Below are 26868 nucleotides of genomic sequence, written 5' to 3'. Positions count from 1 at the left end.
AGAAACTGAGGAAGTCGGTAAAAAAACCAATATGACCATGACTCCCTCCATAATTCACTAGTCATGAAAATCAGGACAAACCCTTGACAAACCCTTGTCCTTGTCAGGATCTATCTTCCAGAGTTGAGGTTGGAACCACGGGAAATTCAAGATTTACTCATACTGCTAACACAGTAGTTACTAACTCCTACATAAACGCCCAGTTACTGTCGCATGTGCAACCGATGTCAGCTGTGAAATACGCCGGAATATAGCTGCGACGTGTTCTAACATGTGACTAGGAGATTAAGCGTATAACTTGGTGTAGGAGTTGCTCATAAACAAGTGGATATCGAACCTTTTAATGTTTATAACCCGTATATAAAAATAAGCACAGGAACATTACAATTCCTTGAAAATAATTCTTAAATTAATGGTAGGTGAATAACTATTGTTCACAGTTTCAGAAATGTTTCAATCTACAGCTAAAAGATAAGTACCCTATCACGACAAAAACAGATAAAAACCCCACAAAAAAGTTCACGATTTAAAGGAAAAATCCTGACAGGTATCTTTTACTAAGGGACAAAAAAGTTATAAAACGCTAGGAAAGGTTCAGAGGGCTCGCTTAATAGTTTAATATTTATCTGGAACCATTCGAGCGAGATAATTTAGGGTCGGGGCCAAAGATCAGGCCCTGGCACGCCCCTCGATTATTCCAACAAAAGGATCGCACCCTATATTTCAGGAAAGTAATTTTGAACTTCTTTTGTTTTATTTTCGTATTCTAGAGGACCGACACCGCGAGAACAGATAAGAATGACCCGTTTTAATAACAATTGACTTACTTTTGGACCTCTTTATAAGTTGAAGATTCTTTATTTTAATTGCGGGAACATTTTGTTGGAGAACTGTTGGACTAATGAATTTATCACTGGTTTCTTTGATGTCTGTGATTCCGCGTGAAAAAGTGGCGAATTCAAAAAGATTTTTATATTGGAATCTCTTAAATCTAATCACATCCATTTGTTTATTTCTTCTATCATCGGAAAGTCAACTTGTGATTTCATTATGTACAAATAATGTTATCTTTTCTCGATCTAGAAAACTCTCTTTCGGATCGTTTTTCTCATTTCCCTCATGAGCCGCTTCTGAAAACAATTTATTTTCTCAAGGGATCCTTAAATTAATGGATACTATTTTCTCACGAGGGAAAAGCTTTTAATCAGTGACTTCTAAAGTAGGTTTTATTGTACTCTTATATGTATTTAGACTTATATATTCTCAAAGGGAATATTACTGTTATTTAAGTTCATCATACAGGTATGTTAATGTTAAAAATACCTTTGTAATAATGTTTTCATTCAAATGTATGAAGATTTGTAGACTGTAACCTACTTTTTCCCCTCTACCTTTACAGCTGAGCAAGGCTTAGAAGGCAACGAGCAAACCCTAATAAATTATGTATTAATTAATTTTCCTTTTATATACGCCAAATTTTTAAAGACTTTAACATAATATGGACATTAATTTTATTTTTTCTAGAAGTATAGAAACTAAATTGTAATCCGATCATCAATCGTCGAACAACCAAATTCAATTAATTACAGGATTTGCACAATATTTTATCTACACGCCATTCCTGTCTAACTTATACTGATACAGCATTCAATCGAATTAAAAAGAACTGCCAAATAAACACGACCCACATCCCAAACAATAAATTACCCGAGCACCTGTCATTAATCCAAAGGATTACTTACACGTTTAATTGCTATCAACAAAGACGGAGCCACGATTCCCGAGGAAATAAAAGACAATAAAATCGGACTCACAGTGAAATAGCAATTAATTCAATTAAGCCAATGGAATCGGATGATTGCGTTCAACATGGCGGATTAACTGTTCCTGCAGCGACGAAAGATCATAGCAGATAGCTTTCACAACGTTATAAATATTCAAGAGGTTGGGTTTTAAGTCATATTTTCTGGAAAATTCGCGAGTGGACGCATAATGATGGGGTGCGCGCGAAGGGCCGCCATTTTGTAATGCGAGGTGCGAATTAAGATGGCGGCGAGGCTCTCATTAGCGCGGCAGTTGCACTAATTGCAACGCTACTCAAGAGAAGTTGAGCGTAAAAATATTTTTATTCTTTGCTCCATTCATGCACTTCACATTTGTTGCTTGAAACACTTATGGTGAGAACTGAAACAACCTAGAGACCTAATTTTGGTGAGGATTTTATTTTTAAACCTGTAAAGGTTTTTGTTTTGAAGGAATTTCATATTTTATTTCTATAGAAATATTTAACATCTGATGCACTTACAAATGATATCTGATCCATGTGATTAGAAAGTTACAACCTTTCCTCAATTGAATTTTCCTTCAAAATGAATCCATCGCCTATTGATATATTAGGTATCCAAATAACATCAAAACATTACCGAACACAACAATCATATTGTCCCCGTTAAGTTACAGTGTAACTTAATAAACAAAGCAAAGCGCTTTTATTTACATTATTCATATCTATAATCGTTGTCGACAATGGCGGCCGACGTTCTGTTGTTTATGGTGATTCTACGTACGTATTGTTCCGATGACTGTATTGTCAATGTGCTTACCTGTGGAAGAAAAAACACATTTATTATTATTTAATATTGATGCTTTTATTTTCATTTGTATGAAAACTTTTAACAAAAACTTAAATTAATTTATCTTATAAAATGAATGTCTTATAGATTTTTGCATTTAAAGAACACATTTAACCTCTGTGTTTTCGGAGTAGACCTTATTCTATGTGCTCTCAGAGTTTGAAGTGCTACCTAAGTGTATTTTCCAGTCATGAGCAGCCTATTCCTCAGTTTAAGACCTAAAAGAAACGGAGCAAATAAAACCACTCTATCGTAAAATAAGGCCACTAAGTCTGAGTCTTATTCAATCCTAAGGAAAAAGTATCTTGTGAATGAAATGCTTCGCTCGTAGTGCGAGCCGCCGAGCAGGCTTTACCTATTTATTACTTCACTTTTCAATTCTACAGCGAAAAGATATGAATAACTTTTGTATTATAAGTACCTCTGTATTAGATCTGTGGAATGAATTCCATAGACAATTTTGGTGTTGAAGTTTTGAAAATGGCGGGAAGGTTTTAGCAAAGAGGTTTTTTTATATTTCTGTCATCTGTCAAAATAAACAAACAGCAACCCTATTTTATGCAATTTCAGCGTGTTTTTCATAGCTCTTGATGTGAGCCCAAATACGAGTTAAATTTTCGCAAGCAGTTACTGCATAGTTGGTAGCAAAGTTCTTAATTACTCACTTGACGCTTACAAGTTGAGCGCGAGTTACTCTGTGCGGGAATTTAACACTGCAAGAATTTAACAACTTTTTGAGCACATAATATATTAAATATGGCGGAATAAGTACAGAGTCAACGTTGTCGATATTTTTAACACTGAACTTCCTTCTGCTTTGCATATAAAAATGAAAAGTGACCTGGCAACTGGAAACTCCGATCAGCCTTTATTTTCGAATTCGATTCAGAGAGTAGCATCATACAGATATCTATAAACTTATCTCAATTCGGATTATGGTAAAGTACACTTGATAATCGATTCAAGTATACACAAATAGGTATCGATATAGGATAAATAGATTTCGATCAACGACCTTTGACTTATTTTACGACTTATGCAGCCTCCATAAAACAGTGCGAATAGTCTGTGGTTTTTATAGTAAGGCCATTCGAGTAATGGAGTCGTTCCGAGTCATGGAGTGGCGGCGAGTGGCGTGCGTCGAGTGAACGGTAATCACTCGCCGACTCGAGAGCCACTCGCCATGTATCGAGTGTCAGCATTCCGATATTTTCTGCATTCGAATATTTCATTCAATCGGATATCAAATAGTAGGGTCAATGGAGTGCTCGGTGCGGTAATTAGAAGCTGATGAGGGGAAATGAAGAGGCTTGGAACTGAAAACAAATCTGTAAATCCCAGAGAGAAGCAAATTCTATTTGTAAAATTATGTGCTACAGCAAAATATTGAGTTTAGCAAGTATAAAGTAAAAATGGGCTACTAAAAATATTTCGCGTCCCGATCATCAAAATTCTATGAGACATTAAATATTCAGCGCGGGCTTATTCACATACATAATACACTGCCTTTCATTTCACCGGTAACAACCGCATTACTTGCCTTTCAAAGCCTAAAGGAAGTCGTCTCGAAGAGTTCGCGGTACATAGGTGAAATAGGTAAGTAGGTATAGCCGTTTGACCTATAAACAGACTCTCATATAATTCCGCGTGTGAGAGTCGGTTGAACAAAAGCTGAGCAACAATGGAGCGACCTTGGGTCAGCAGGGGTCAAGCAGCGAGCGACGCCCGGAAGCTGAGCTTGTATGTCGAGCCATACTTCATTATGAATGGAAAGTACTCGATTGTTTACCCCTGTTTCAATTTCTGCACGAATGTTAAAATTTCATGAAACGGAACGATGAATGAGAATTTTTTGTTATGATTTAGCTTTTTGTGTAAGCTGAATCCGAAATTAACAAATCTTCAATTGAAAGAAAATTGCTTGTAGCAATCTACGGGATAACAATACCTGCTAAAAGTACAAAGTTAATCTGAAATTGTTGATATTTGGATTTATACAAAACAATATAAAGCCTGCGCAAGTAAAAATGCTATTTCTATGCGATCTCATGCAGACGATTATTACTCGCCCGTTTCAGTGAAGAATGAAACTAAGCTCAAAAGCCTCATTTAAAAACGAAACAATTTTCAACCAAAAAATACAAAACATTTCATAAGCCGAGAACAATAGCGTTACATATGAAAAATACTTTCTATTCTCTGCGTGCCTCCGATTGTTGAATGTTGATTCGGATCGATACAGTTCTACCAAAATTGTTTGGTAAACAAATTACACGTATTTGGAACACTTTTCTATGCTTTAAATATGTAGAATATAATTGCATAAATGGGAAATACATCTTTTTTTATTTATTTACCTTATTATATACATAGATATTTACAACACAAAAAAAAAACTATCCTAGTAGAACAATAATTGTACAGACAGTGTAGTAACAGCAATTGCATAAATTGTATCGACATTTAAATAATTTTTGGTTCTAATTATTGGTTGAAGACATAACGTTTAATTTACCTATATAACCTTTTGTTTAAAGCTGTTTAAGTATGTGTACCTCTCTACTTTTATGGGTCTTTAAATAATATTTTATTCAGAAAGCTACCAAAAATTCTTGCTTATTTTAAGGATTTTTTTAACATCGTAAACCCTTAACACTATAAGGCAAGCAATTCACGCACTACCCGTTTAATCTCACATCACGTACATGCCTACACAACTCAGTAAAGCCTCACGACCAAAGAATATCCGAAACATTTTGGTCTCAGCTAAAACGGGGGAAAGTGGGTCAGTGAAAAAATATCGCGGCCGCAGCAACTTGAGAGGAGATATCGAAGATGCCACCTTGTACACGGATGCTGGATACTCTGGTTTTGTTTAGCACTCGAGTGACGAGGGCCCTCTGGCGCCCGTCAAAGGAACGACCTGCTCTCTATCGGTGTAAAATTAGAGATTAGCGAGAGAGGGAATCGATATTATCTAGGGTTTTAGGTCTTAAATGTAGGCGAGATTGCTATTTTAAATATAAGACAAAGTTCAAATACTTGCCATAAATATGTTCAAATACTTGACATTTTAAAGACATATCTATGTCAAACCCAACCTTGTCAAGAAAAGTATTCATTCTATCAATTTAATCACGGAAAAGATTGAAAATAAAAGGAAAACAGCGAATACAAATTAAATTTACACCTAAAATAAGATAGGCAGATGATGAAATAGGGAAAAATGGACAAGTCAAAAAGAAAGAAACATTTAAGAAAAGAAAAATGTAATGGTTATTATCGATAAAGTTGTTGACAGTTGAAACCGGAACGCGTAGTGTTGCCATGTCTCAACTGTCAGTTATACAGCCGCCGGCGCCATCTTGATTTGTTTGTTTTCGTGTTTGAGTTCGCGCCACTTTCGTATTGTTCGTCAAGGGTTATTTATTGTATTATGTCTTGACAAAGTATCATGAATCTCGATGCGAAAAGTTTTAGTGGAGTAAAAATAAATCACGCCCGTATTTATCACGGGATAGTGAAAGTGTAATGCAAGCAGTTTTTATCACAATATCTACATTCAAATTGTGCCATCCTTTATAAAAATATGAAAGACAATGCGTGCCTCCTTACCCTTTATTAACTTATCTTTTAATTATCGTTAAGTATCCACTTGGGTTGAATAGTGCAATCCTGTATTTCCCAAGAGCTTTCGCGTTGTAGGAAATGACTAATTGCTCAACAGCATCATTTTCTTTCTTAGCTTAGGCTTTCTAACTGTAAACACGAGCTATTTCCTGCGGATTTATCTATAAACAATTTCTAAGTACACATTTGTATTCCTTGAGAAAACTTTGTTCAAAATTTTAACCTTTCAGAGACAGCGGTTCCAGCTTACGTTAATCAATCAGCCTAATAACCAAAATAGATAAACCACAATTCCTTACAAATTAAACTACACCAAAGTTCAAGAGCATTAAGCAAATTCCCTTTATAGCCACTAAGAGTACCAAAAGTAATTGAACGGCCGAGCAAACATTAGCTCAATATGAAACGAATAAAATACAATAGCACAGCTGTTGTGCCAAACGTGGGAGCTGCAATTAAAATCCAATTGCTCTGGAACTTCGGCCGGCTAACGATTATGGACCAGACGACGTGAGGCGACAGATATGTGCAGAAGTTCTGATGTACGTACAATACTTGGCGACATGTTGATTTGACTTGACGAAAATGTGAATGGGTGACCCCTGACCATCTTGTCACGAGTTCCTGCGTTTTTCGACACGCAAGGGATTTTTGGGTCCCGGCTGTAAATTGAACATCTTTTTTGGCAATGATTACAGATAGTCAGTAGAAGCCAGAAAGTCTGACAACCATAAATATATCAGTTTGCCCAGGTAGGAACTGAATTGTAAAAGTCGCTCCATGTAAAGCACTGAGGCTTTCAAGTTATTACTAAACCGTCTTCTATATTGTTTAATAGTATCTATAGAACAGTAAACTGAAGACCAAACCTTCTTCACATATGTATCACACGTTACAATATTTGCCTCTCCGAATGAAATTGTTTTGTAAACACGAATAACGCCGAATGATTCCGAGTAATGCGGTTTGTTGCTACGTGCGCTACGCCGCTACGAGCGTGCTACGCCGTAGCGTGGGCGGGTTTTAATTATAAGCGTCATATTTGTGGCGTTAAATAGATTGTTGATGTTATTACAGTGGCTTGTTTATTTTCGAAATATTTATTTTCGTTTAATTATTTGACTTTTCAATATTCTGTGGATATTGCTAGGGTTTTACCTTTTGCCGTTCTCCGTATGAGCAAAAACAAAATAGGTAGGTAACACATTTGTTGTGTGGGGTTCCCAAAAATACTTATTTTATTTGGGTTTGAATATATCTTATTATAGCGTCAACAGTCATACATCATCTCTAAAAAATTCAACTATCAAACTATCACGCTTCATAAGACCTGCCTAGTGACACACGGACAACGAAGTCCTTCTAACAGTGGAAATCTAAAAAAACTTCTAAATGAATCTCAAATAATATAAGAAACCGTTAACCATCCAAGTATACAAAGTACATACATACCAATTCAAAAAAATCCTTCTGAATTGACAACATAATGCCTATACGAGTCGATACGCGCGTTCTACACTTCATCTCTGTGAATACGCCGCGTACAACGGCTTAGGAATACGTGCATATAACTATATAGAAATATTCCGCGTATCTGCAATACGTTATTGGCAAAGAATATTTGTTGATATTCTGATATTGGTAAGGAATAAGTTTCTCATAATATTTTCATGTAATATTTTTGAAATGTGTAATACTCGTAGTGGAGTTAGTATGTCTGAAAAATATGAGAAGGTATGTAGATTTTGAAGTTAAAACTATTTTATTCTCAAGAAATAATGTGATGGAAATGATATCCTAATGGGATTTAAGTATTTGTAAATGTAGTTTCTGCTGTTTTGCCGAATTTTGATTGGTGCTTAAACCAAACAAACTATCCTACTGACTGAATCCTGGCAGGCTTTACAATAAATGAATGGTATGTCAAAAATACACATTCATAAGTATATTTTAAACTGAAATTGTGACCCTAAAAATACTTAATTAAAACCAGACTTTCAGACACAAATGCCAAACTCATTTATGTTATAATTCCACACATTTTCCATAATGCACATCAATAAGTAAATTATATAATTCCATAGATCAACTGCAACAGTTTGTTATCCACTATTAGTATTCCTACAGCGGCGATCACGTGTGAAAGTTAAACAGCATTGTGTAGCGTTGTCTATTGTTTTCACATTAAGGCATAGCACACACAACTATTTTATTTCCTGCGACACGATTTTAGAATTGAGACACAATTTTTTTTATTGCAATGCGTACCCTTCCCAACAATCTTTTATATTCATTCCTAGCATAAAAATCGTAGAGTGCGAGGTCTTATTGTTACATGCTTATTTATATACGGATATTTTTGTAGGGGAACCATGTGAAGGATTGATTACCGAAAAATAGGTAACAAATCTTATGTTTTGTCACGTCTTTCGTCATTCTAATGTTATCTTAAACATTCTAGTATGTTTTACTAATAAAAGTGTATGTACCAAAATAAATAATTAGAACCTATCTGAAATAGTGAGTCCCGGCTGTCATTTTTACATAATTGGCTTAAGCCAGATAGTCTGACAGTCAGTTTTACCAAGGGGTTTCATGTCCAGCCAACTTGGTTGAGGAATTCAGATAGACAGGTGCTCTATACAAAACACTGGCAGTCAACAGCTGTTAAACTGGAAGTTAGCCCCAACTTCTTTGCGAAAAGACGAAGTCATTTTTACCTTCCTTTTAAAACACATGGTACCTTTTCTCCTTACGTAAGTTATAAGGCTTATTACATAGAAGTTACTTGCTTGCGGCCGACTGGCTAAAATTAGACCTTTTGCTAACTTTCCGTGGGCGTCGCAAAGGGAGCTTAGGCGATTATATAAAGAAGGATATTCCTGTGTGAAATACTGAAAGTATTTGAGTCTGATACGCAAACAAAGTGGGCTATTCATGGAAGATTTATTATGTAATTAATTGTTGGTTAATAAGTTTAGAAACAACAAACAGTAATCTATGCACATGTGTGTGTTAAAAATGTAGTCTTCGGTTTGAGTATATAAAGTTTCTATTAAGTCTTAACCTACAACAAAATAAAACAACTTTATATTTTACAGCAAAATATGTAGGTAAGAGCTCTTTAGTCAATAAATATACACGAGTCGAACATAATAAAACGAACACATACATATATAAAAAAAATCGGTAACGACGAACATCGCACATTCATTCTAAACCCATAAAATCTCTCTTATTGAGATCCGTGCGACTTTGAGCTGTTGAGGCTTTGTGTTCCAAGCGGCTTATATACTACCTTATGAATATTTCACAAGCCCACCCCTTGATGTATAACAAAACCTCCATTATTTTAAAATGTATTATGTCAAAGAGGTGTTGGTCGGACCAAGGGCATTTTAAATCTGACCTCGGAATGTTAAAAATGGATAACAGAACATTGAAAAGTTATCATGTTTTGATTTCTACATACAAGTATTTTGGTCCTTACGTCATACTATAATTACAATTATCAAGCAGTCCAGTGCTATCTTTTTAAAGCCAAAACTTTTGAACACTTAGTTCACGTGATCTCCCTGGATAGTTCGAGGAAGCTAAAGCATGAATTCTGTTCTCTATTTTGTCGAAATTCCAGGAAGGTGTATAAGATATTATTTCTATAAAGCGATTGTATAAAGCAACTTTTGCTGCCAAAAGGGGATTTTCAAATACTTCCTCGAAAGGTTACATTTGAATGGAAATGGAAACACCGTTTCTCTGAAAAGCCTGAAAACGCAAAGTGACTGCTTTAAGCTATAAAGTGCGACAATCATAATCAGCTAAGTATGAAACGCGAACTCCTTTCTTAATTTTTTTCTATATAATTTACGTATATTTGCTTAGTCACCCATTTAAAAATAACGAACTATATGCTAAATGATATATTGGCAGTTTTTTTTATGTTTATGAATTACTTATTGTAGATTTAACCAAAAAGATAACGGCTCTAACTCTTTATTTCTCATTCCTGTTGTATCTCTAAAATTTCAGTCAACTTTTCAGTCTTGCCTCATAAATGGGTAGACATCTTCATCAAGAAAATAAAAAATAAATAATACTTTTATTTCAAACCAGTGAGATGCGCACTCGATTGCGGAAGAGCGAATCGAATTCACTCGAGCATTCGATTCTGATTCGATTTATTTCATTGTTTACGGAGCTATGCATCGAGAGCTAAGGGGTTAACTTGTTGTACTAGTGAAATAGGTTGTATTGAAGTTTGAATTAAAAAATCGTGCTGCCTATGTACCTAGTGTGAAGAATTTTATTTTATTTAGCGTATATAGTAGTTGCAACATCCCACGGACATCATGTATTCCATCCATTCATTCATCCATCATTCATCCATCCATTCATCCAATATGTATAAATTTTACAAAATCTTATTTACAAATCGTTTAAATACGTTGAATTTGACTGAAAACTTATAATGCCGAGTGCAGTCACGTAGTCTAAAGTTAATAAACTCATACAACAGCTTCGATCTCAAAACAAATACCTATCAACAGTCTCCTACACTCAGTTTAAAGTCAATTTAAACAAGGCTGAAGTAAAAATAACTGTTTTATTTCAACTCCCAGACGGCGAGGTTGAGAAAGAAAAATGTTGGACTCGCCCAACCGATCTGATTTGATTTTATACCGATATTTGCGCGACCAGTCAATTGAGAAAACAGGGATCAATGAGTTGCCGCAAAAAGGCTGGAACGATAAATATATAGGTGTAGATGTATTATAGTGAGAAGTTCGGCGTTATATTGATATATAAATATTTCGAAAATCTCCTTTTTGTAATTCTTAGTAGTTTACACAACACAGCAAAATGAATTTCAGAATGTCTTGATCACGCGTGAACGTCTGGACCGCTTAAGTTGAAAATTAGAGAGGAGGTAGCTTAGACCCGGGAGAAGGACATAGGGTGGAGGAGTTTTTGTCACGGCTAGGTTAGTTTTCTAGCTACGGGAAGCAGTTATCCCTGGACACGGGGAAAACGCGGACGGAAGATAGTCGAAAATAAGAAATAATATCTGCAATAAAAACAGTATAAATCATATTACTATATAAACCGTTTGGAGCACGTAAAGAACAGTCTGCAATATCACGTCAAGATGTAGAATAAAGACAAGAGGATAGAGTGAGCGGAGGAAGCTGCACGATGTAGCAATCCGGCCCTCCGTCTCGCTCCATTTCCGGGGCACAAATGAGACGCTTTGCACCCGCGGGGGGAGGGGGGCGAGGAACCATGAGCCGGTTTTATTGCACCATCAACATGTCTGACAGCCAAATAGATAAAAGTTTAATCATTCGAGCAATATCTGAACGAATGACAAAAATGTGCCACGTCATGAAATAAATTTCGCCTCAACCAGCATTTTCGTTGACGTTATCAATATCTATTTTGTGATACCAGCGTAGGCTTTTGTGTAACTGAAATAAATGCGTAAATTGACTTATAGATTTTTTCTTCGGCCTCAAAGTCAACGTAATATAATACATTAAACGTTAAGTCGAAACTTTTTAGACGACGTAACTGAAAGCCTTGAGCAAACTTAAAGATATCTTGTTTAACGCTTTATCTCGAATCATCTAAATTATGTCGGACTTATAGACTTAGGGACTCGATATTTGAGTTAAAAGTATGATAATAAGGACCGAGCTGGGGGAAGTTTCCGAATTTCATTTGCCTACCTGAAATTACCTGTCGGGGTACAACTTTATGTTTCGAAACTAATTGTCGGGCTCCGGTCATATGTTTCGGAACACACCTGAGTCCTAATCGCACCGTCGCGCTGACTAAGCCCTCAAACAAAATACCTGTTCAACTTATGTAAGCTCACAAACGTGACACTCTTAAATATGACAGCCATTTCAGCATTCACCAAACGGCTCCACTTTAAATCCTTCATCCAAACAAATGTAATAAAGCTGTCATATTTGAGACGGCTCCATGAAATCTCAGTTCGTACAATTAAACAATCACTGCCGCTTACATTCGCAATGAAAGTCTATTATGCACATCAGACTTTGCTTCGTAAAACCGTGCAACACTGCATAATTGCTAGCCGGGTACAACCGCGCACAGTGCAACTTTGAGCCTTCAGGGACCGGATTAGTTCCGATTGCACGCGCAGACGCAACTCCTAATTGACGGCAGCATTCGCGCTGTACTCGAATGTACTTTAATTCAACCGTACTTTGTAGCTTTATGGAGGCGAATGACGTTTGTGCGCGACTGTACCGTTTGTAGCTATTTCTAGGTCGTATGGTGTTTCAACAAGTGACACGAGTTGATTGTAGAGGTAGTTAAACCTTTGTGGTTATTTGTTGCAATTTTGTCCACTAGATTAATGATAAGTGGAGCTTTTACAGACCTGTTTTCATTAAACTTATTTTCATGTTTATACTGAAAATAATTGTCCTAAAATTGACGCGCAACTATTAAATATATAATTTCATAGTTGGCATAATTAGCAGAAACTAATTTCATACTCATTTAACACATACATATAATCCGATTACGCATAATTTATTACTACTGAAATGGCAATAAATAGTATAACCAAATTAACAGAATATATATTATGTATACCCTAATAAATACGTTCCTACCTTTATTTTTTAAGCCACGCCTCTCCTTATCACAGTTGGCCCAGAAATCTGCGTCTCCTTTATTAAGCCTAACGTAAAATAGGCTCTCAAAACATTGCTTACGCCAACCAGTACTAAAAAGTGCTGAACAAGCAACACCGCTTTCAGCAAACTAACTAAACTTAATTCAAACGCAAAACGCAAAATACTCACTTAACATTCCCTTTTATTTCCACAGGATTAATGTTCAAGTGTCTTTCCAACTTGTATAACTTTCCAAAAAACTGGTAATAATTCCAGAATTATTCCATTCCGGTAAACTCTGGCGTTATAACTTGTAATCAATAAAAAGTTTTCAGCGCGAAGTTTGTATATCGTCATTTAGCTAGATTTTACACGATTTATGTTTATGAAAATTGTTGCCGTTTTCACTGATAGAATAAGTTTTAGAATTATGTCTTGCTAGATTTTCAACAATGTGATTTTACTGTCTTTTTTGACTGATGGGAAGTCTTCAAATCACCCATATCCCGCTGTCAGTACAGTATCGGACTGACTAAAACCCTCCATGTTCCTTCTGGAGTCCTTATTGTACCAACGATACCCGTGCAATGAAGCCATTGCACAGTTAGTATTTGGAAATTGTCTCGTCTTCTCAAATAGGAGCTCAAAATAAGGTAAACTTTATAAATGTCTGTCATTACTCGGTGCCTCAACATTTCCCTTCTCATACAACATTGTCTGCAACAAACCATTTTTCAAAAGTACAAGCTTCAATCGGATATTACATTTGTGACTGCGATGTGACCTATAAAAGCATTCAATTATAGAAAGATCCATCGGCACACCGCATACCTGAGCTCGCTTCAACTTTTAAAAGACGTACGAGAAATATATTCCTACATTGAATCCCCTACATAACGCATACATATTTATTTGACGAATAAGTTCATTTCCGCGCGTAATATTTTCCTGACAGTCGTAACTAATGCGCTTAGATAAGCTCATGATAAATGGCAACAAAATTATTTATCTTACTTTCCTTTGATAGCGACTTTTCGGATCAAAAGCTGACATTTTGGCTTTAGAAGAAGTATTGTACTACATAATTATGTACGAAACACAGGTATATTTGTAACTACGTCGTAACATCTAACAACTCGTGTTATTAAAAAGTTAGTTAGTAAAACAATAGGAACAATGGAACTGATCTCAACACAATAGCTCAAGAGAACGGAAGAAAATAATTGTGACGTACAACTTTATATCGATACTTGAATCGGTATCGATGCAAGAGTTTTTCATTTTTAAATCGATATCGAACCTCAGAGTCAGTGAAGAGAGTGAATATTTCAGACTAGCTGCTGCCAGCGGTTTCACCCGCATCCCGTGGTAACCTCTGCACGAACCGTGATAAAAACTTGTAGCCTTCCTCGATAAATGGACTATGTAACACTGAAAGAATTCTTCAAGTCAAACCAGTAGTTCCTAAGATTACCCCGTTCTTCAGCTTTATAATATTAATATAGATAAGTGAGTAGTGCTAATGAGTGTCTTTGCGACTGTCAGGCAAGGCTTTGATTAAGAGCCTGCAGCGGTGATCACAGGCTTGCTTTGAGGCGCTCGTTATGTCCGCTCCAGTGGTCGACCAGACAGGTGCATTCGAGTGGCAAGCCCAGACGAATGCTAAAACGATTTCTGTAGACGCACTTTTGAGGATCGTGTTGAAAGGTGTTGCAAGTCGAAACATTCAAACGGTTTTGATGCTGGGGCAATAATTATTCGTTGTTTTTTTTTATACTTAAAGATTTTATTGAAACATACGAGGATTATTTTGGTTTATCATACTAATTCGGGATTTCACATGATGCACTGAATTTCCTATTAAACACGAGTATACAGATTTAAAAAACGGTTTTAATTGAAATTGGTAAGTCAATTTGATATTATTCTTCGCCTTTTAAGTTTTCCTACAGGCGGATCGGATGAATCATTTACACTCAGTTATGTGAGCATCAGTTATACTTGAACACAAAAACTCTTACCTCTTCTACGCTAGGAGCCACCTTTAACCTCCATATTCTGTCCCACCACAATGATGAGTATGATGAATACCAGCAGCAGCACCAGTATGCAGCATATGGCGACGGCGAGCATGGCCGCGTGCTCGCCCAGTTTGGCGGCGCCCCGCGCGGCGTGCGCGCGCGCCGCGGTTAGCGTCGCCGCGGTCACTCGCGCGCTTATCCTGCCAGCGCGCGGTCGCCTCGCGGGAAATTACCGATGACGTCACGATAATGTTGCTCCAGTTAATTGCTTCGGTATTTTTTTTAGTAGGAGTCACGTTAAACGGAATGGTTGGCAGTTTAGCACGTGTCACCGTTGTAGGTAGTCGCTTGTTAAGAGAAGGACTTTTTAAGGCCCTGAACAGTTTTTGGCACTTACTTATCACACACTATTATTTTAATTATCACTCTCTATTTGAAACACTAATTTGAATAATATTTTTTAGATCTAAAATAATTAAATCGTATACCACAGTTCACCAACAATTTTGAGCACATCGATACATTGTATACTTCATTTCTTCGTTTGGATCGTAAATCAAAATTATTGTCAAATCTAGTAAAGTACAATTTGAGGCACCGAAGGCACGCCGCCTAACTTTCCGTGAAATATGAATTCCCAAGTTGTTTATAAGTTTATCGCTGAAGCGATATAAATTAAAATGCGTGGAGCACCTACCGATTCCTCCCGCCATTACCCGGGGCGACGGTGTTTTGTATTCACGACTCCAATTACAGAGAAAAGCTAAAAAATGTACCCCACTCCCTTCAGGGTTGCAATGTACGTGAAAGAGGAAAAATACTGTGAAACTGTAAATAAATCATAGTAATATCATAAAAAGGAAAGTTTTCATTGTTAGAGTTCCGTACAAAACTTCTAACACCGTCCCGGGCCTTTCGAATATCGAATAATGTCATAAAAGATATAAGAATGCCATGAATCTTGTATCAAATGGGATAGAAATATAACGTTCACATAAATAAAGTGCTCGATGACCGGTTCATTCACATTTATTGGAAGCTAATGTAATAGAGCCTTGTAGGAGGAATATTGGATCCGGAGCAAGATTTTTATCGATACACCTAACAACGTACGAGTATATATAGGCTAATTAACAGGAAACAGATTCAGTTGATACGAACATAGCTATAAATGTCATCCCTGCAATATTTATGGGCGTCTTTACAATCTAATCGAAAGATCTAATATTTACCCGTCTCAGTATAAACACCTGGGGTACCAGTAAACAGGTGCTCAACGTTGTCCATGGAAATTCTTTCTATCTTGTTATAAGACAATATTACAACCTCTATATTTTTGAAATTGAAAACCTATTTTATGCATGGAAATACATAATGTGACAGTTTCATATTTTATATGCATTTTATGTCAAAAGAAAATCGTCTACAGATATCCTTGTCTTGAATAAATAAATAAATCCTAACCATTATTGAGATGCACAATTTTTCCTGTGAGATTAGTATTAGCATAACCATCTACATAAAAAAGAGATCAGAAAATGTACAGCCTAAAACACATTCATTAAAAGTGAATAATTCAGCAACAAAGCTTGACCAGCCCTGGCAACAAGTTTTCAAACATTCATTTCTCCGGGCCGAGATTACTCTGCAATCACAACCTGACAATAACAATTGTAACCTTTTTTCTCGACGAGGTCGCGTCCTTATATTTGTAACGAAGGTCGGCCCAGTAATGATTTGTGAAATGAAAAACAGGGCAGCCCGTGAAAAATCATCAGTAGCCGCCATTTTCTTTTTACGGACGACAACATACAATCCGGAGCTATTTTAGGTTCGTTTGAGGTTTTGAATTAATGTTTTAGTGTATGAAAAGGGAAAGGTTTTTTTTGGTTATGACCCAGTTGCGATAATATGTATGTTTCACTCATATACTGAAACAAGACAAAGAGGTGAAGGATATTTATGTGTAGAAAAAGACAACTTCGTAAGCATACGTATGTCGTTGTTCTGTAGAAAGCATACGTTAGTTCCCTGAAAATGAGAACCACCACAATTGGAACCATTAATCAATAAACCAAATCACACCGAATATTTTTTTAGGCTTTCCTACAGAGGTCATAGAGGTCCCACTGTTTTCGAACGGACAGACAATTGAAATCGATAAATTCCCAGTTGCCAGTGACAAATGGCACGGCACTGTCTTGACAGAATTACGGCCGAATCTTTTAGGCCGAGGGAAATTCAAACGAAATTGGCTTCCAGAACCTTCGTTGTTTGTTTAAAAGGCCCGTTTTAATGAGTATTGACTCGAGCAGTATCGATTTAATGAGGAATCGAGAAAGAATCGAAACGTCTTTGTATGCTAATTAATGTTTGGCAGGGTTTCGATGTCACGGTGTTTGGTTACTTGTTTAATTATATGGCATATAAAACAATGTTAAGTATAATCATCTAATTTTCCTTCCACAATTTTACCCTTATTTTTTTCGTATGTATGTTATTTTCAGTATGTGTTTGCTTGCTATGTGTTTGCTTCTATGAAATCCACGAGTGGCTTTCACACACTTATTGTATACTTATGTACATTTGATACCATCCTACCCAAACAGAGGATCAAGTAGACTTACACGTGTTTGGAAACCCTATGAGGCAATTACATTTTAGGCTTCATAAATTACTGCTTAAGATTCCATTTAAGCCTTATAAGAGTCAAGAAGTCGTTATGTCACACTAATATTATAAACTATTTTACGCAAAATTACTAACAGATTATGATGAAAATTTTCAGTACGTCTACTACAGCCTATACATCGGAATAGTATGGACTGCTTTTAAGTAGCGATATAATTTCCCCAGGACACGGCAAATAACGCAGAGAAAAGCTAGTTAATAATAATCTGATTTATCAACAACAGACTTCAAACTCCAGGTACGACACAAAAACTTAGTAAAAACCTGAAATACATTACCCAACCCGTCTGTTACTATCATCGTTCGCTAAAAACTATCTCGATAACTGAACAGTGGGAGGATGGATGGCTTTTATCATAGTACTGGCGTGAATAGTCGATGATTTACGAGGTTTCGGCAAAAACTCTGTGTTACACAATGGTTTGTTTTTCGTGACATGTTACATAATGTACCTACTTGTATACATGTACATATGTTGTAGCTATGATACATGGAGGTGATGAGTTACATAGTGTAACTCGTAGACTAAAAAAATATAAACATCCGAGTCTCAATTCTCAAGTGAGCTTAATATTTTCCCTGTTTGTTACTACGTAGTAATTTGATTTGCTATTTTTTCGGAAATTGTTTTGTTTTAGAGCTTCCTCCTTTTTGGGAAGTGGGTTAATAATGGAATTTGTTGGTGGTGTGACAAGTTATAATTAAACGCATCAAGAAGATTATAAACTTAAAATAATTATTTTTAATTCATCATTATTAACTAGATGCTGCTGTGATGAGATGAATTATTATCTTGCAATATAAATATGAAGTAAGCAATCAAATAAATGAACAACAAAATAATTAATTGTATTTCGAATTGGAAGCTATATGTTCCACGCGACATCTCATGGCCTTGAAAGAAAAAGATCACGTAATCCCTTTTAAAAACCTCATAAAACAATTGTGAGAATGCTAAAGGAGAAATTTCTCATTAGTATTGCGCGCACGTTTCATAGTAATGTCGTCGGAATTGCGAGTATATCTCACTGCTTCATAACCATTCGCTCAGACATAAGACGTTATGGGAGTCCTTTTAACATAAGCGACTCCATGCGAAAATGAAGGTCAGATAACATAGGGTGTCGGATGTCTAAATATTAGGCTTTGGAGACATCGTGATATCTCGCTATAATTATTAGTTTAGGACAAAATATGAATTAGCTATGCCTCAGCTTCAATCCTAATTTAACTAAAAGTTTGACGGAAATGTCAGGTAATTTCACCGGATTTGAGTTTTAATCTATCTTTAACCTTATTTTTTTCAAATAGCTGTTCCGCACCGGAATAGAAAATTGTATAGATATGTCTTTTTACAAGCTCTAAACTGTATGTAGTGTATGTGTCCTAAACATTTAAATTGATCAAGTAGTTTGGGCGTTCAAGCGCGACAGAGAGACAGAGTTGTAGATAACTCGTTAAGGCAATTTAGGTACACAGAAGTATAGTCTAACTAAACAAACAGATTTTCAAACAAAACCGTCTAACGTAGAGATCTTAATTTTAAGTGTTCGTAACTAAAACAAGCAGTTAAAAGAGCTTGTTCTTCCATGAATAGTTCATTAGATACTAATTTTATCTTTAACTACTTGGCAGAAGTATGCGAGCGAACTCACTACATTAATTCAACAGCGATGAATTTCAAATTGAGCCTGTCAGGGATGCTAAACTTAATAACCAGAGAGGTGTTGATTTTTACCATAACATTATAAATGGCTCACTTAGAAAATGGGAGTAGATAGAACAGTAACTAATATATGGCTCAACGCGGTTAAAATTCCCGTCAAGTTTTGGGAGTTGCCCGGTTGAGTCAATACTTTTACATCTTTATAATCACAATAGAAAAATTGTTATCAGCCAGTGCACCTAACTATTTATGGTGAGATATATACAATATCGTTTTTTTTTTAATTGGTAAAATGTTAATGGCAAAGTTAAATCATGCCAGCTTCCGCTACTACTAGTTCTTTACAAACATTACAAGGCTTTATTTAACCTAAAGAATTTTGCACTGGTATTTTATTTTCCGAACGACAAATACGGACATAACACATTCGGATATAAATGTAATACTTACATCGAAATGTTCGAAGTAAATATTGATAGTATTGGCAATAAATCATCCGTGTGTACAGAGATGTCGTCGTCATGTGTTGAATGGATCCACACAGAGGAAGGAAAGATAGCGGAGATGCCTTAAGGAAGGTAGGTCAGGCGCCTTCTTGTAGGTCAAGCAATGTACGGTACACGTGATCAGTTACTAGAAGAAACTTTTGGGTTCCTTGCCAAATCTAAACCAATCTATTCTAAAAATTCGTGATCTTATTTTGCAAATAATGGGCGGGTTCCATAAAAGGCATGTAAGTTCGAAGCTAGCAACGTTCTCCGTCCTCCAAACACCCGCATTTTTGCGCTGCTTTCGTAGGAGATTTTGCGTTATGACATCTCTGCTAGTCATTTGGTTCTCCATGATCCACACACACATTCTACCATATGTTGTATGGATACACAATTTCTACTGTTGTATTGAACCGTACCTACATACATTCTACCATTCCAGTATTCGCAATGAATCGCATAGCTTCGAGTATTTTGTAGACTTTACGAGAAAGATATCGGATTCTAAATATAACTGTTCGCTTATTCATCGTTTGCTTCGTATTTTTAAATGTACATTACATATGTACATGTAGCTTTTCCTCAATCTCACTTTGTACTGCGATTAGTAATTTGAATTTTCTTTCTTGGCGTGTATTTGAAACTATGATCAGCAATGAAACATTTTAGACAGGAATAAAAATGATTTGTAGTTTTGAATGCGCTTTTTTCGAATATATGATCCATATTTTTGTAACCTTTATCTCCTTTGACTCAAGGTCTTCCTGACATAGGGCATGACTGTTTTCATTGCTTTAAAACATGGTGCCGACCCGAGATGTATATGAACCAACTACTTATGTATAAGTATGTAAGTAAATATAACGGACATAGTCTAGTTCTTAGGTATGGTAACGACACACAATACTTTTAATCTGAGTACATGAAGCCAATTGATCGACATACAATCCCAAACTATAGGAAAATAGCGCAAAAAAAAACCTGATTAAAAATTTAAAACTCCATAATACTCTACCGCATATTTAGGTCGATATCGGAAACTGCAAACCGGATTATGGCAAGCCGATAATTGCCCTAATTAGACCCTTGACATCGCGTTCATATTATAATTAGATTATTAATATATTTGCGAAACAATTGGTCATTTTCCGCTTATTAACTTTTCCGCTATGTTTATTGTAATAATCACTATAGTGCACCATTTATTTTGGTCAAAGTTAATCATAATAAGTCTTATATCGAAGTCTACCTAGTCTTTTCCCAACTATTGTGAGGTATATAAGTTAACTTGTCGTGGTGGCCTAGTGGGTAAAGGACCAACCTCTCAAGTATGAGGGCGCGGGTTCGATCCCAGGTCAGGCAAGTACCAATGCAACTTTTCTAAGTTTGTATGTACTTTCTAAGTATATCTTAGACACCATTGACTGTGTTTCGGATGGCACGTTAAACTGTAGGTCCCGGCTGTCATTGAACATCCTTGGCAGTTGTTACGGGTAGTCAGAAGCCAGTAAGTCTGACACCAGTCTAACCAAGGGGTATCGGGTTGCCCGGGTAACTGGGTTGAGGAGGTCAGATAGGCAGTCGCTTCTTGTAAAGCACTGGTACTCAGCTGAATCCGGTTAGACTGGAAGCCGACCCCAAAATGATTGGGAAAAGGCTCGGAGGATGGATAAGTTAACTTTTTTTGACCATACAAGGTGAAATAAAAGTCACGTTTAATTTTTAAAACAATAGCAGATAATTTGAATACTTTTAAGCACCTATTATTTATGTAGTTACAATTGTAACTATTGTTGCATTACAACTGAAAAATATGTCCATGAGCAAAACAAAGCGAGAGATATTTCTCTGTCCCCGTAATTTACTACACTTCATAAAAACGGACTTGGTTTTGTTTGTAAAAGATATTAATTGCTAAATTAGTCTTTGCACTACATTGTTCTACATTTACAAGCCATTCCTATGTCATTGAAACTTAGTTTTTCTGCTTCTTATCGATAACATTGCAAGTTTCATAACCGAACAAGCACTTAACTTAGTTAAAAATTCAACTTTGCCTACTATCCTCATTTCGAAATTACATCAGAATCTTATTCACCATTTCTCCACCGTCATTATATTCGTAAAGGATTCTAATGGCGTCCACGACCGATTTTAGCCACGGCAGCTGTTCTCATATAAGGAGATTAGCCAGCTGCGCAGGACATATTATAGTGCACAAGCATATGCTTGGATACCGGTGCACTAACTATTCCCTCACTCTCATATCCCGATGGGACGGCAATCCGACACGACTGGAGGGAGATCAGGCGCAGGATCGACATTAGCGTGCTCTCCGCTGCACGGGTGAATTAATCACCATTTTCCAGACTACAGGCTGCTTTGTGAAAGTTTCTAAAACCTTCAAAGGAAACATAATTATGTACTTGTTTCGTCATCATCAGCCTTTCTTTTATCACCCCACTACAGGGCAGCCTTCCTCTCACATGGAGAAGGTTCTTGTTTGTTAAAACACAATTGTCTCTGCGCAACTGTGATCAATACTACAATGCTTGTTTTGGTTGGCTATCGTTATTGAATTACTGTGTAACATAAACTCTTATGTTTACCGAAGGAGATGCAACTACAATTGGAACGAGAGCAACGCCGAGATCCACAAAGTCGTTTCCGCAACACAGTGGAATGATTGTTACGACAGAAATGGTCACCCATCCACGATCTGACCTTCCCAAGTCTTGCTTAACATTATAATTATAACACTTTCATTAGGTATGCTCGTCATGTCTTATGTACTTATTACCTATGTTTGCAATAAATAAATTTGGGTTTGAATTTGTGTTTGAGTTTGACAGGTGCGGCTGTTTAGAGCCACGAGCTCTGTTTATTACACAATGATGAGAAATAGGGAGCAATATTTTTATTTTTCTTCTTTTTGCCGAAATATGCTCCTCGATGGGCCAGCAATAAACATAAATCACCGTTAAGTATCTTTTACTGAACATTGGCCGTACTGGATATTATATCAAACAGCTTACATGATATGGGCTCTTATGAACATCTGTTACGTTAAAAACCACCATTTCCCGAAAACAATTGAAGGGTTCAGATGACTAGGGGAATAAAGTCGTATTTGTTAGCCATAATTTATTATAGTCCAATAAGATGAGGATTAATTTATGCCTAAATAAGTGAATAGCATGACAACATTTCTAAAATATCTGTGAAATTGCAACCTTTTTGCATGAACACATATTATAGCATAGGTAGGTACACATATAGCAGCCCAACTCGTGCCGACGATACGTAATTTTTTTTTCGCAAACACACATTATGTGATCAGTTTTGGTGGATCCTGGCCGTTTTATCACTTACTAAAAATAACTACTTAGAAAACGTTGCCAGTATTGACTATTTTCAAGACCAATGTTTTTATTAACTAATTCGTTCTATTCGTATTATTATCTCACTACCTCTACTATCATTAGAACCTGACCTTTACATAACGAACTAAATTCACAACCCTTGCATATTATTAACCCTCACTAAAATAAACCCATTGCAGCCTCCCGCCTACTAAATCTTGAATATCGATCAAGAATTTATTATTCTGGATTCTTTGAAATCGTGCTCTCTTTTAGATTGAAACGACTCTTAAAAGTCTAAACGGTGAAGTTATTTATATCTGCTAGGAAGAAAATGTTTCCATTTTTTTCAGGTAAGAATATTAATCAGCTCAAAACTTAATCTCTTACCTCCCCACTCAGAGACATTTAATGATTACTTAAGTCACTCCTTAGTGACGGAATGTCATACAAATCCTTCACTAAGGAATGCCTTAAGTAACCATTAAATGTCCCTGAGTGGGGAGGTTAGAACCCTAAAACCTCAAGTGCAAAAGAAATAGTTTTCAGCAAACCTATGTAAAGTCCTTTTCTATCTACAAAATTTTCTACGTAAGTTGACGGGACCAATCTGTGATACCTCTCAAGATTTATAATCATATTCTCCTATGTTGCCTCCGTTTACTCGAAAACCATAGCGATGAATATTTCAATATATTCACGGGTATATGACCGATATTGACAGCGAAGTCGCACGTGACTCAATCTAAATTAGGTACACACAATACATTAGACATGACATACTGTGAGCCTGTGCACTCAATGTTCTTGAACCACAGAGCAAGGAAAGATGAGCAGAGATGCTATAAATCAGGTAGGTCAGGCGCCTTCTTCTAGGTCAAATTCTTACAGTGGGTATGACCAAAACGATCAGTAACGGGTTAACTAACGACGCGTTTGGGTTCTGTGAGACATCTGTCAACGATTTTTGGTATAACATAAAAAAACAGGTCCAAAGAAAGCGTATAAGGGCGAAAACAGTAACCTTCTTCGTCCTCCGCACACCCGCATTTTGGCACGCTACTTTCTTTTTTTGGCACCGGCGATTTTGAGTTTTGGCACCTCCGCTAGTCATTTTGTTCTCCATGTCCCGAACCATTGAATTTATGGCGAAAGTGAATGTGACAGCGAAAGCGTTGGAGGGTTATGGGTACGTAAGGTTTCGTGAACACATTATAAACATGGGTTTGCTACAAAGAAGATTAGTGTGAGGATAATCTGGCTTGTAATCGGCTCTTATTTTGTTGGATACTTGAGCAACTTGGTCATTTGTGAAAGAAGAAACATTCTATGCTATAGTTCACATAATTTGGCTTGCTTCTAGCATCTATCTAAATATAAAATTAATGTTCTTAAATGACTTTCTTAGTTAAACAGAAATTACGTAAAAGTTTATCATTTACAACAGAATGTTACAAAAGCAAAGCCACCTAAAGAATTCCTCAGCCTTTAACTGAGCCTCAAAATCTCTAAGTAAGTACCTACTCTTTTAAACAGGCTCTAATTTAGAGATCCACTACCATTTTCTCTTCTAAAGCAGTTTTCAAATGATGAGTAAATTTGAAAATTACTATTGCTATCCACGTTGACTTTAAAAGGCTTTGAATAGCATTCGGGAGCGATCGCCACGACTGCCGAATTACCGACTGTCCGCAATTGGAAGCGAACTAATTTGCGGCCAGTAATGTATGCTCACAGATAAGGTAGAAATATTTGAATATGTTCACGTTTCCATTGATTTTAGAGTTATTACATTTTGTACATAGAATATAAGAAAATAGCTTCACAGCAAGCAAATAGTCAGTTTGATGTATCAATTTTTTAGCATAGTTTAACAAGAAGGACGAGGAACCTCGTGTGAAAGTATTCATTCTTTATGTTAGTGTTTTATACAGTTTTTTTTTTTTGGTAATTAGACGAAACAATAGAATATATATTTTTTTTTGTTTATCTAACTTTATTTAAGGTATAAAAAAATGGTTCCTCTGAATGCCAATAATGATTTGGGTCGTGTTTGGGTCACAATTTCACCATAAATATTTTCAAACCAAAAAAACAATGTTATGTTAATCACCAGAACGGCCAACTTAATTACATCTGTTATAGTCTTAAGAGCTTTTTGAAAGAATATTATTATGCTAAGCAAGATCCGGCGAGAAATCTACCTTTTGAGAGTTTGAGAGTCGAAGTCGAAGTCGCCCCATTATTGTAGAAGTCGTGTAACAAGACTTGGAGTCCAGTAGGCATTTTAATGAGCCTATTATCTCTTAGGTGTAGAATAAATGCGATTGGAGATAATTTGTTGCACTAGTTTGTATTCAGGTTAAGGTTTTAATGGAATTTCTTGAATGGTTCAGGATTCAAAGAATAGTTCCATGCTTAATGTAAGTTTCTTTGCAAATTGCTTCATACAGGTTTAGTCATAGTAATCAATTAGAAAATAGATCATGCATGATCTCACAATCTGCTTTTATTTGCCCTGTAGGTATTTTTATGGCACCAAACACGTACATAGAATAAAATGAACACGTTAAGATGAAAAAAATAGTTTTATCATAAACGAAAATCTCCTTTGAAACAAACACCCAAAGAACGGAGCTTGGAAAAATATAACACAAAGAGTGTAACAAGAAGGATTATTATAAATACCTTTTAAGCAAAAAAAACTCCGTTTATTCAGCATACACACGCATTTTAGAATATAACAACATATACAAGTATACATATATGTATAAAGCCTGAAGCTATTAAAAGATACACGAGTACGTTTCGTTCAAAGAAAAGTAAATATTAGTTAATTTCAAGTTAATTAAGGTGGGTAATTTGTACGTTCCTTTAAGACTTTGTTGACTTGTCTATGCTTAGTATATTATGTTGAGTTTTGTCTGCCGTTTATGCGTTTAAAAACAATTTTGGAAAAGCCAAGAAATTCAATGAAAACGTATTATTTATTTCTGAAAATAGCGAACAAAACATTATACGCAGTCGGGTCCATTTTTTTTTTAAATTGGGAACATCAGAAATTAGTAAATGAGCAGTAAACAATTTAAATAGCTTTGAATTCATTTATCCCAGAATGTTACTCCTGAGATGACGGCAGATAGAAGAGTACGGAAGGAGAAAACATGCTGCGCCGACCCCAAATAAAATTGCGATAGGGGCGGGAGGATGATAATAGTGATGATGAATTGATCTATCCCAATAGGATATCTTTTTGAACCTTCTGATGTAAAAATACTTAATCTAATAAAAACTAGAAAACAATGACATAAACAACTAAAAAATCATGAATATCTGGTTATTTATAAACATGTTTATTTACAATCCCGACCTCATACTGTTTCTGTAACTAACCCAAATTATCTGCCCCTAAGTGGACCCATAATAATCCATAATCATAGGCAGGTATATGATACCTGAATTTCCGTCATAAGTTATTTTATTACAGGCGAGGTTACATTAGCGAATTAGTATAAGTAATACCTACTTACTTTGTTTTTACGATGTTAATAAAATATTTCATTACTTGAGTATCACTTTTATATTAATAATAATGTTAGATATATGCTTGACTATATACCTCTAGAGTTCTTATGTCCATAGTACTAATGTGTACTATGCCTAAGTTTACACCTTACAATGTCAATTAGTTTTCTATGGCAAATTATTGAAAAAATGTGCATTG

General features: G+C 36.0%; 1 protein-coding gene across 3 annotated transcripts in view; it reads right to left on the bottom strand.

Moving 5' to 3' along the window:
* Positions 1-26868, bottom strand: part of LOC110375337 (uncharacterized protein) — a 93576-nt gene that overhangs the window by 36785 nt on the left and 29923 nt on the right. The gene's annotated exons all lie outside the window — the stretch shown is intronic.

The sequence above is a fragment of the Helicoverpa armigera genome, chromosome 14 (genome assembly GCF_030705265.1).
Source record: "Helicoverpa armigera isolate CAAS_96S chromosome 14, ASM3070526v1, whole genome shotgun sequence".
NCBI lineage: Eukaryota > Metazoa > Arthropoda > Insecta > Lepidoptera > Noctuidae > Helicoverpa > Helicoverpa armigera.
The sequence above is the reverse complement of the archived record's forward strand: the minus strand, read 5'-3'. Positions and strand labels throughout refer to the sequence as shown.